Genomic DNA, 12385 nt, shown 5'->3' with positions numbered 1-12385 from the left:
TATATGCAACTGTTCGTCCAAACAAAAAAAACTCTTTTGTGCATTCACAAATTAATTTACCACCAGCCACCACAAATTGCAGGCAATTTCTAGTTATGATATTACGTACATATGTATGTACCTCATATAAGTACTGTTACCTGTATTTCCTGTGTGACATCTACCTATTTTATGATATCTACATAAAACTATCTCCATATTTTTTATTATGTTTACTACCCCACAAAAATCTGTAGATCCTTCCGTCCTTATCTAATCTTTACGCTTGTTTCTTGACAGCAGAGCATGGCCACAGTTTATGGTAATTTTTTTTATTTGTGTCATTCTTTAGTATTTTTTGGATGTTGTGCTATTTTGTTTTCAAATATTTACACAATAAATAAAAAACATACGTTGACAATAACGACAATAAGATCGACCGGCACGGCACGATGACGATGGCAAAACACGCTGTACCCCAAAATCAAACACACACATACCCACCAAAAACAAGAACAGCCAAACATTGTTTACATCTTTCGCTGGGCAAATAAAAATCATCTTCGGGGACGACCTCCGCCAACTGATTGTTCAATTGGAAATTATTGGAATTTTTAATTATTAATATTAATTTTGTTTTAATGAATTTTAAAAGTCAGCGTACACATACATGCATATATACAAACATAAGTATGTGGGGGGAAGGGGATCCCCAGAGAGTTGGAGCTTATCTCTATTAAATCGATGGTAATGATATTATGAATATATTTTGTTCAATTTCGATTTTCTAGATTTTAGTCTGCGGATTTTTTAAAGATTTTTAAACGTGGATTTTTAAAGATTTTTTAAACGTGTTTTTTTTGAAAGATTTTTTAAACGTGGATTTTTTAAAGATTTTTTAAACGTGGATTTTTTTAAAGATTTTTTAAACGTGGATTTTTTAAAGATTTTTTAAACGTGGATTTTTTAAAGATTTTTTAAACGTGGATTTTTTAAAGATTTTTTAAACGTGGATCTTTTAAAGATTTTTTAAACGTGGATTTTTTAAAGATTTTTTAAACGTGGATTTTTTAAAGATTTTTTAAACGTGGATTTTTTAAAGATTTTTTAAACGTGGATTTTTTAAAGATTTTTTAAACGGGGATTTTTTAAAGATTTTTTAAACGGGGATTTTTTAAAGATTTTTTAAACGTGGATTTTTTAAAGATTTTTTAAACGTGGATTTTTTAAAGATTTTTTAAACGTGGATTTTTTAAAGATTTTTAAACGTGGATTTTTTAAAGATTTTTAAACGTGGATTTTTTAAAGATTTTTTAAACGTGGATTTTTTAAAGATTTTTTAAACGTGGATTTTTTAAAGATTTTTTAAACGTGGATTTTTTAAAGATTTTTTAAACGTGGATTTTTTAAAGATTTTTTAAACGTGGATTTTTTAAAGATTTTTTAAACGTGGATTTTTTAAAGATTTTTTAAACGTGGATTTTTTAAAGATTTTTTAAACGGGGATTTTTTAAAGATTTTTTAAAAGTGGATTTTATAAAGATTTTTTAAAAGTGGATTTTTTAAAGATTTTTTAAACGTGGATTTATTTAAAGATTTTTTAAACGTGGATTTTTTTAAAGTTTTTTTAAACGTGGATTTTTTAAAGATTTTTTAAACGTGGATTTTTTAAAGATTTTTTAAACGTGGATTTTTTTAAAGATTTTTTAAACGTGGATTTTTTAAAGATTTTTTAAACGTGGATTTTTTAAAGATTTTTTAAACGTGGATTTTTTAAAGTTTTTTAAACGTGGATTTTTTAAAGATTTTTTAAACGTGGATTTTTTAAAGTTTTTTAAACGTGGATTTTTTAAAGATTTTTTAAACGTGGATTTTTTAAAGATTTTTTAAACGTGGATTTTTTAAAGATTTTTTAAACGGGGATTTTTTAAAGATTTTTTAAACGGGGATTTTTTAAAGATTTTTTAAAAGTGGATTTTATAAAGATTTTTTAAAAGTGGATTTTTTTAAAGATTTTTTAAACGTGGATTTTTTTAAAGATTTTTTAAACGTGGATTTTTTAAAGATTTTTTAAACGTGGATTTTTTAAAGATTTTTTTAACGTGGATTTTTTAAAGATTTTTTAAACGTGGATTTTTTAAAGATTTTTTAAACGTGGATTTTTTAAAGATTTTTTAAACGTGGATTTTTTAAAGATTTTTTAAACGTGGATTTTTTAAAGATTTTTTAAACGTGGATTTTTTAAAGATTTTTTAAACGTGGATTTTTTAAAGATTTTTTAAACGTGGATTTTTTAAAGATTTTTTAAACGTGGATTTTTTAAAGATTTTTTAAACGTGGATTTTTTAAAGATTTTTTAAACGTGGATTTTTTAAAGATTTTTTAAACGTGGATTTTTTAAAGATTTTTTAAACGTGGATTTTTTAAAGATTTTTTAAACGGGGATTTTTTAAAGATTTTTAAACGTGGATTTTTTAAAGATTTTTAAACGTGGATTTTTTAAAGATTTTTAAACGTGGATTTTTTAAAGATTTTTTAAACGTGGATTTTTTAAAGATTTTTTAAACGTGGATTTTTTAAAAATTTTTAAACGTGGATTTTTTAAAGATTTTTAAACGTGGATTTTTTAAAGATTTTTTAAACGTGGATTTTTTAAAGATTTTTTAAACGTGGATTTTTTAAAGATTTTTTAAACGTGGATTTTTTAAAGATTTTTTAAACGTGGATTTTTTAAAGATTTTTTAAACGTGGATTTTTTAAAGATTTTTTAAACGTGGATTTTTTAAAGATTTTTTAAACGTGGATTTTTTAAAGATTTTTTAAACGGGGATTTTTTAAAGATTTTTTAAAAGTGGATTTTATAAAGATTTTTTAAAAGTGGATTTTTTAAAGATTTTTTAAACGTGGATTTTTTTAAAGATTTTTTAAACGTGGATTTTTTAAAGATTTTTTAAACGTGGATTTTTTAAAAATTTTTTAAACGTGGATTTTTTAAAGATTTTTATACGTGGATTTTTTAAAGATTTTTTAAACGTGGATTTTTTAAAGATTTTTTAAACGTGGATTTTTTTAAAGATTTTTTTAAACGTGGATTTTTTAAAGATTTTTTAAACGTGGATTTTTTAAAGATTTTTTAAACGTGGATTTTTTAAAGATTTTTTAAACGTGGATTTTTTAAACGTGGATTTTTTAAAGATTTTTTAAACGTGGATTTTTTAAAGATTTTTTAAACGTGGATTTTTTAAAGATTTTTTAAACGTGGATTTTTTAAAGATTTTTTAAACGTGGATTTTTTAAAGATTTTTTAAACGTGGATTTTTTAAAGATTTTTTAAACGTGGATTTTTTAAAGATTTTTTAAATGTGGATTTTTTAAAGATTTTTAAACGTGGATTTTTTAAAGATTTTTTAAACGTGGATTTTTTAAAGATTTTTTAAACGTGGATTTTTTAAAGATTTTTTAAACGTGGATTTTTTAAAGATTTTTTAAACGTGGATTTTTTAAAGATTTTTTAAACGTGGATTTTTTAAAGATTTTTTAAACGTGAATTTTTTAAAGATTTTTTAAACGTGGATTTTTTAAAGATTTTTTAAACGTGGATTTTTTAAAGATTTTTTAAACGTGGATTTTTTAAAGATTTTTTAAACGTGGATTTTTTAAAGATTTTTTAAACGTGGATTTTTTAAAGATTTTTTAAACGTGGATTTTTTAAAGATTTTTTAAACGTGGATTTTTTAAAGATTTTTTAAACGTGGATTTTTTAAAGATTTTTTAAACGTGGATTTTTTAAAGATTTTTTAAACGTGGATTTTTTCAAGATTTTTTAAACGTGGATTTTTTAAAGATTTTTTAAACGTGGATTTTTTAAAGATTTTTTAAACGTGGATTTTTTAAAGATTTTTTAAACGTGGATTTTTTAAAGATTTTTTAAACGTGGATTTTTTAAAGATTTTTTAAACGTGGATTTTTTAAAGATTTTTTAAAGATTTTTTAAACGTGGATTTTTTAAAGATTTTTTAAAGATTTTTTAAACGTGGATTTTTTAAAGATTTTTTAAACGTGGATTTTTTAAAGATTTTTTAAACGTGGATTTTTTAAAGATTTTTTAAACGTGGATTTTTTAAAGATTTTTTAAACGTGAATTTTTACTTTTTAATTTCCTTTGTCCTGTTGAAGGATCTGGCAGCAGCAGTTGAATTTCAAGATCACACTACCTGATCCACATTTAGTTTATTTTCATTTGTCCCTACAAGAATAATACCATTCATTTTCATTTGTCCCTCGTATAAGGCTCTTATACTAGACATTTTTTAATTAAAATACTACTTCATACTTATCACAAGAAAAGGCTATAAAGTTAATTTTAGAGCGATATACGCCTATTTCTAAAAATAGAAACTTAAAATATTTAATATGTATTGTACCACGTGATTATTTTTTTTTTTAATTTAAAAAAGAAAAGAGCCGAACCCTTTAAAAGATAAGATTGTCACTTGATCTACAACACCAAGTGGTTGACATGCAAGCATGGGGTGCAAAAGTATGCACCTTTAAATAAATTGTAAATTTTTATGACAGACACCACATTAGACGTTTGCAGCAATTCAATCACGGTTGGAATTAATTTTTAATATCTCAGTAATTTTTATTGTACTGTTTTTCGTTTTATATTATTTTTTTATCTGGAATCGTTATAATGTTTGGTCTACTGTCTAATAACCAGTAATAAATTGTTTATAATCGTGTAGTTACTATAATTATGGTCACACTTAACTACTGCCGCAGCTGCCGCTAATACTGCTGTTGCTGCTTGGCCTTTGATAGTCAGGAGTTTTTTCTCTCTAAATATTTACTTTGTTTTGTTGAAAAAAAAAAACAACAAGATAAAGCAGAAGAGTATTTAATCAAATTGTTGACTTTCATTGACGCAGCAACTTTTCCAGTTATTGCAACGAACATTGCAGTGCCTTCGTTTTATCACCCAACTGATAAGAACATCTTTAGAATGTTTTTGAAAATAAATTGTAATTTATTTGCACGAAATGAGGTCTGTTTTCAAAAACAACCTAGACAAATGTCGAACTCAAAGTTGAAATGTTTCATATAAATAGAAAATTAAAAGCCCAGATGTAAGTCCAAAGACCTCTTTGTCGTACTAGGAATGCCGGTGTTCAAAGTTATCCTTCAAAGGACCTTATGACGCTCATAATAAATTAGAACTTTTGTCCGCTGGTTCGTTAAGTTGTGATTGCTGCCCTATTTAAAAATTATTTTGTCTAAAATTAAAAATAAAACAAACATTTCTACTTTATATATTTTTATATTGCTATACGAAAATCCATCTGTTGGCCTGCTGCCATTTATTTATTTGCGTTTCAAAAGGCCAGCAAATTAGCGAATGATGTACAGCGTTTTTTTCCTTTTTAGGTATTATGGTCAAATATTGATATGTTCGATAAATGTATTTGTGTTTTTTATTTATAATGCTTTTTATTAATATTTATTATAGATCTGGAATTTGAGCTTCTGATAGTCCTTTAAATAGTAGTTTTAATAAATTCACGTTGCTGATAGATCCTTGAAAATATTTAAAAAAAACCCAGCAGTTGATAGTTTCTTAAAAAAAATAGGCGCTTGGAAAATATTTTTTAAAAAAAATCCAGCAATTGATAATTTCTTAAAAAAATAGGGGCTTGGAAAATATTTTTTAAAAAAATCTTTGCTGTTGATTGTTGCTTGAAAAATATTTTTTAAAAAAATCTACGCTGTTGATTGTTGCTTAAAAATATTTGTTAAATATCCACGCTGCTGATAGATCTTAAAAATATTTTTTAAAAAATCCACGTTGCTGATACATTTTTGAAAATATTTTTTTTAAAAATTCCACGTTGCTGATACATTTTTGAAAATATTTTTTTAAAAAATCCACGTTGCTGATACATTTTTGAAAATATTTTTTTAAAAAATCCACGTTGCTGATACATTTTTGAAAATATTTTTTTAAAAAATCCACGTTGCTGATACATTTTTGAAAATATTTTTTTTAAAAAATCCACGTTGCTGATACATTTTTGAAAATATTTTTTTTTAAAAAATCCACGTTGCTGAAACATTTTTGAAAATATTTTTTTAAAAAATCCACGTTGCTGATACATTTTTGAAAATATTTTTTTAAAAAATCCACGTTGCTGATACATTTTTGAAAATATTTTTTTAAAAAATCCACGTTGCTGATACATTTTTGAAAATATTTTTTTAAAAAATCCACGTTGCGGATACATTTTTGAAAATATTTTTTTAAAAAATCCACTTTGCTGATACATTTTTGAAAATATTTTTTTAAAAAATCCACGTTGCTGATACATTTTTGAAAATATTTTTTTAAAAAATCCACGTTGCTGATACATTTTTGAAAATATTTTTTTTTAAAAAATCCACGTTGCTGATACATTTTTGAAAATATTTTTTTAAAAAATCCACGTTGCTGATAGTTGCTTGAAAATATTTTTTTAAAAACCACGTTGCTGATAGATCCTTGAAAATATTTTTTAAAAAATCCACGTTGCTGGTAGATCTTTGAAAATATTTTTTAAAAAATACAGGTTGCTGATTGATTCTTGAAAATATTTTTTTAAAAAATCCACGTTGCTGATACATTTTTGAAAATATTTTTTTAAAAAATCCACGCTGCTGATACATTTTTGAAAATATTTTTTTAAAAAATCCACGTTGCTGATACATTTTTGAAAATATTTTTTTAAAAAATCCACGTTGCTGATACATTTTTGAAAATATTTTTTTAAAAAATCCACGTTGCTGATACATTTTTGAAAATATTTTTTTAAAAAATCCACGTTGCTGATTGATCCTTGAAAATATTTTTTTTTTAAATCCACGTTGCTGATAGATCCTTGAAAATATTTTTTAAAAAATCCACATTTCTGATAGGTCCTTGAAAATATTTTTTTTAAAAAATCCACCTTGCTGATAAGTCCTTGAAAATATTTTTAAAAAAAATCCACGTTGCTGATATATCCTTGAACATATTTTTTAAAATCCCCGTTGCTGATAGATCCCTAAAAATATTTTTTAATAAATCCACATTGCTGATATGTCCTTGAAAATATTTTTTAAAAAATCCACGTTGCTGATAGGTCCTTGAAAATATTTTTTTAAAAAATCCACGTTGCTGATAGATCCCTGAAAATATTTTTCAAAAAATCCACGTTGCTGATAGATCTTTGAAAATATTTTTTAATAAATCCACATTGCTGATATGTCCTTGAAATTATTTTTTTAAAAAATCCACGTTGGTGATAGATCCTTAAAAATATTTTTTGCAAAATCTACGTTGCTGAAAAATCCATCAAAATATTTTTTAAAAAATCCACGTTGCTAATAGATCCTTGAAAATATTTTTTAAAAAATCCACGTTGCTGATAGATCCTTGAAAATATTTTTTAAAAAATCCACGTTGCTGATAGATCCTTGAAAATATTTTTTAAAAAATCCACATTATTGATAGGTCCCTGAAAATAGTTTTTAATATTTTGCTGATAGGTCCTTCATTTTTTTAATCCACATTGCTGATAGATCCATAAAAATATTTGTTTTGAAAAATCCTCGCTGCTGGTAGATCTTTAAACATATTGTTTAAAATATCCACTTTGCCGATCGATCCTTGAAAATATTTTTAAAAAATGCACGTTGCTGATAGTTGCTTAAAAATATGCTTTTAAAAATCCACGCTGCGATAGTTTCTTGAATTTTTTTTTTTTAAATTAAATCCATGTTGCTGACAGTATCTTAAAAAATATTTTTTTAAAAAAATCCGCGCTGTGATATTTTTTTAAAAAATCTACCCTGTTGATATTCTTAAAAAAGCACTTTTTAAAAACATCATGTTGTGGGGTAGTTCCCTTTAAAAATATAATAAAAAATCTACACTGTTGATAGTTCCTTGATAAAACATTTAAAAAATAATCCACTAATAATTCTTTAAAAAATATTTTTCAAATAATAATTTTAAAAACTGTTTAAAAAATATAAATTTTATTTATAGTCCAAAGACTCCAAAGTAAAAATATTTTTTTCTTCTTATTTTTGTAGGTAAATCAACCGTTCTGTCACTAAAAATGGAATAAAGTTTTGAAATGAATCGTAAGTACCATGACAATCATATAGCTGTTGACAAACTCTCACCGAATAATACATATCCAACAAATTAACCTAGTTTACGAAAAATCATTACCAAAATGTCCCCCACTTGTTAGCACAATTCAGGTCTAGAGTACCGTTGCTACACTTCACTTTCCACTCTTCAACCAAACTCCTTCTATCAATACCATTTCTCTGTGTCATTGTTAATTATAAAATCATCAAAACGAAATGCCCATAGAACGATAAGCTGCGTAACAATAAATCAGTGGCGAACAGTAAAACAAATAAAAATCTCAACTAGCCACTCACCATATCTGGAGGTTTTCATTTATTTGATAATTTTTCATTATCGAATGCAATAAATTCAAGAGATATTGTTTGGTCAGTACTTATAGCCATCAATATTGGTCGGTGGTGAATCGGTCGGAACCTTTTTTTATTATTACCCGCAACAGTTGTACTGAAGAACAAGTGACAATGATAAGCGTCAGTCAGCGTCATAGTCATTTACAAGTGGCTTAAAAACGGCGACAATGAAATTATGAAATCTTCAAGTACTTGTTTGTCACACATAAAAATGGGCTACTGGAATTTAAAGAGGAACAGAAACGAATTTTAGAGACAAATGGAATTGCAACTGGTTGTCATGAAAAGCTGCTCAAGTTTTTTAAACTGTCATTGTCTTTATCATCAATGTTCTTAAAATATATAGCAGGATCTTCATTGTTTTATCTGAACTATGGTTTGACTGTATTTCAAGTTTATGATTAAATATTTTTGATACTGTCAATATAATTAAAAAAACAGTGCCACAAAAGTAAAAATCCCGATTAGATTGAGTTGGGGAAAGGAATTCTTTTTTTAAGAATTATGTTTGAGATTCCTTGAAATTTTTGTTTGATTTTGAAGCCATCATAAATTTTAAAAATATTTTATAAAATTATGAAATAATTATTATTTAATTTATATAGACGGCAGTTGAAAAAAATGGTTTAGTTTTGGTTATAAATATTGAATTAGAACAATTTAGAAAACAATACAATTTTTCTTTTGAACATTTTAAAAGAATCAATGCTGCTGACATATTGACTGTTATCAGATATTGGTAAACTGAAAAAATAGAAGTCATAAGAAAATCAAAAATGTCATTAGTCTTATGTTTTCGTTCGCCGAGTTTACTGAGCTCTTTAATAACTTTAATTAATGCGTTTTATTTAGAAGACCTCATAGTGCATTTATCCGGCTAAGTAAAAAATATAATTAATAGTCGTTAATAAAAAAAATCGACCGGAATCGAAACGAGAGTACTACCGAAAAGGCTGATATACGTATAATTATGTGTTTCAGTCCGCGATATAAAGGGTGTTTTTTAAGCTAGATAGAACTTTAAATTGTAAAAAGTAACACAAAAAACAAGTAAAAAAGTATCAGTCGGCTTTGCCGACAGAGATATACCCTCAGCCTGTGCAAATTGAAACACTTTTTTCACAAAAAACTTATGTATTTAGGGGGTTTCAAAATTTTGGTCGTATGAACCGACAAAAATGTTGCTTAGGATTAAAGTTCAAAAAATTTGCGGAAAAGGTACTTAAAGGAATGGACCGACATAGACTATGGGGGTGTCATAGGGGGTTTTTACACCCTTCGGACTGTTTTCTCAAGAAGTATGGACTTGCCCCTGAAACAACTTTTACCATCGTAATTGAGGCAGCGAATGTAAGTTGCTTCAACAAAAATCGAAGTGATTCAATAGCAGGTCTTAAAGTGAACTTATCCAAAATTTTGTGTGGGAGGTACGGGATGGAGTGGACAAATATAGTCCATATTCGAACCTTATCTATATCTGGTAGATATTATGAGAATGTGTAAAGTATGGACCAAATCGGTCATTCCCATCAAGAGTTATCGTGCGCACAATTTTTCCGAATATTTTTGAACTTTTGTGGGGTAGGTACCTGAAGGAGTGGACCGATATGGCTTATCTACGAACTTAAACTAAGTTTGGAAACAATATTACGAAGGCCAAATTTTGGCCGAAATCGGCATTTCCGTTCGATAAATTATCTTGCGCTTCCACCCATAAACATTGTATCATAGGGCTTGTTTTTTAACTTTCAGGCTATTTTTTCAGGAAGTATGGACTTGCCCATGAGGAAACTTGTACCTTCGTATAGAGGACAGTGAATACAAGATGCTACAACAAAAGGCAAGGCGATTCGAAAGCAGGTCCTAAACTGAACTTTTCCGAAATTTTGTGTGGGAGGTACTCGAAGGAGTTTAGCGATTGAGTCCATATTGGAACCTCATCTAAGTCTGGTAGAAATTTCATAATGTGCAAAGTATGGACCAAATCGGTTACTCCCTTCAAGAGTTATCGTACGCACAAATTTTCCGAAGATTTTCGAACTTTTGTGGGGGAGGTACCGGAAGGAGTGGACCGATATAATCCATCTTTGAACTCGAACTAAGTATGGACAACATATTACGAAAGCCAAATTTTGGACCGAATCGGCAGATCCGTTCAAGAGTTATCTTGCGCTCCAACCACTACACACGGTGTCATAGGGTTTTTTTTTTGTAACTTTCAGGCTATTTTCTCAGGAAGTATGGACTTGCCCCTAATGAAACTTACAGCGTCGTATAGAGGACAGCAAATACAACTTGCGTAAACAAAAATCAAAGCGATTCGGGATCAGGTCCTAAGCTGAACTTATTCGAAATTTTGAGTGGGAGGTACCCGAAGTAGTGGATATGGACCAAATCGGTTATTCCCTACAAGAGTTATCGTGCTCACAAGTTTTGCGACAATTTTTGAACATTTGTGGGGGAGGTACCTGAAGGAGTGGACCTATATGGCCCATCTTCGAACTTAAATCGAATCTGGACAAAATATTTCGATACCCAAAATTTGAACCGAATCGATTGATCCGTTCGAGAGTTATCGTGCGCACCAGTCAGCCAGATAGACAGACGGACAGACAGACAGACGGACATTGCTAGATCTACTCAAAATTGTCTGAAACGGATATCGTACAAACATACTTGGGGTCTAAAACCTTTATTTCGATGAGGCACATTTTTGGTCGTATCAAAGTGTAAATACCCTCTTTAGCCTGAAGGCTGAGGGTATAATTAAATTTTGATAAAACTTTTTTTTATTTGTTTCAGTATACTCTGACAAATCATGATGAATAGACCCACGCTTGATCAAGGCTACGAAATTATCCAAATTTACTTTGAAAATCAGTCATCGATTCGCGCAACTTATAGACGACTTCGTCGTTTGTATGGCGTTCAGCGATGAGGCGCATTTTTGGCTTAACGGGTTTGTTAATAAGCAAAATTGCCGCATATGGAGTGAGAACAATCCACAAGAGACCCTACAGACTCCATTACATCCAGAATAAAAATAGGTAAAAAAACTTTTTAAGTTAAACGGTTTTATGTTAAACAAAAATTGCAATATTTAACATGAATGTACTAAAAACCAAACAATAATAAAATAGATACAGTCGTGGGAATTATAAACATATGCACAGACTAGACTAAAATAAAACCGTGGGGCACATAAATTGTCTACAAATTATCGACTTAATGTGCGATAGAAAAATCGTTTAATTCGTCGTTAGGCACTTGGCCCGCAGACGGTGAGGAAATTACTTACAATAGTTATACACTCCATGTAAATAAAATAGATGTTTCATCTAGTTTATCGTTGGACTTTCACACTGCTGGCTGGCGAGGAATCGTTTCACTGCTCGTAGTTTGTCTTTAATCGACAAAGTACTACTCGCTCACCACTATGAAACCCTAAAACTCGCATATAATCGAACTTGTTAGCTTGTTTCCACATTCTAGCCCTACTTATCACAAGTCCATCGTTGTCGGTTGAACAACAGCCTAATTATAGTGTATCATTACAAAATAAAGATTTCAACGATTGTAGACATTTGACGTGCCCCACGGTTTTATTTTAGTCTAGTCTGTGCATATGTTTATAATTCCCACGACTGTATCTATTTTATTATTGTTTGGTTTTTAGTACATTCATGTTAAATATTGCAATTTTTGTTTAACATAAAACCGTTTAACTTAAAAAGTTTTTTTACCTATTTTTATTTTTTGGTTTTTAGTACATTTATCTTAAACATTGCAATGTATGTTTAACATAAAACCGTTTAACTTAAAAAGTTTTTTACCTATTTTTATTTATCTCACGGTGAAAAGTGTCCACTCTAACAACAAT

The 12385-nt window shown here is 27.8% G+C and overlaps 1 protein-coding gene across 50 annotated transcripts in view; it reads left to right on the top strand.

Moving 5' to 3' along the window:
- Window positions 1–12385, top strand: part of Nhe2 (Na[+]/H[+] hydrogen exchanger 2) — a 323901-nt gene that overhangs the window by 86628 nt on the left and 224888 nt on the right. For 3 of the 50 annotated variants that reach the window (XM_073970356.1, XM_073970353.1, XM_073970366.1), the window contains exon 2: window positions 8089–8139. The exons of the other annotated variants lie outside the window; for them this stretch is intronic. The gene's annotated coding sequence lies outside the window, so the exon portion shown is untranslated. The remainder of the gene's footprint in view (window positions 1–8088; window positions 8140–12385) is intronic. 50 annotated transcript variants of the gene reach the window in all.

Source organism: Musca autumnalis, unplaced genomic scaffold (genome assembly GCF_047663935.1).
Source record: "Musca autumnalis isolate F117 unplaced genomic scaffold, ASM4766393v1 scaffold_2, whole genome shotgun sequence".
Taxonomy (NCBI): domain Eukaryota; kingdom Metazoa; phylum Arthropoda; class Insecta; order Diptera; family Muscidae; genus Musca; species Musca autumnalis.
This window is presented reverse-complemented; position numbering and strand designations above follow the sequence as displayed.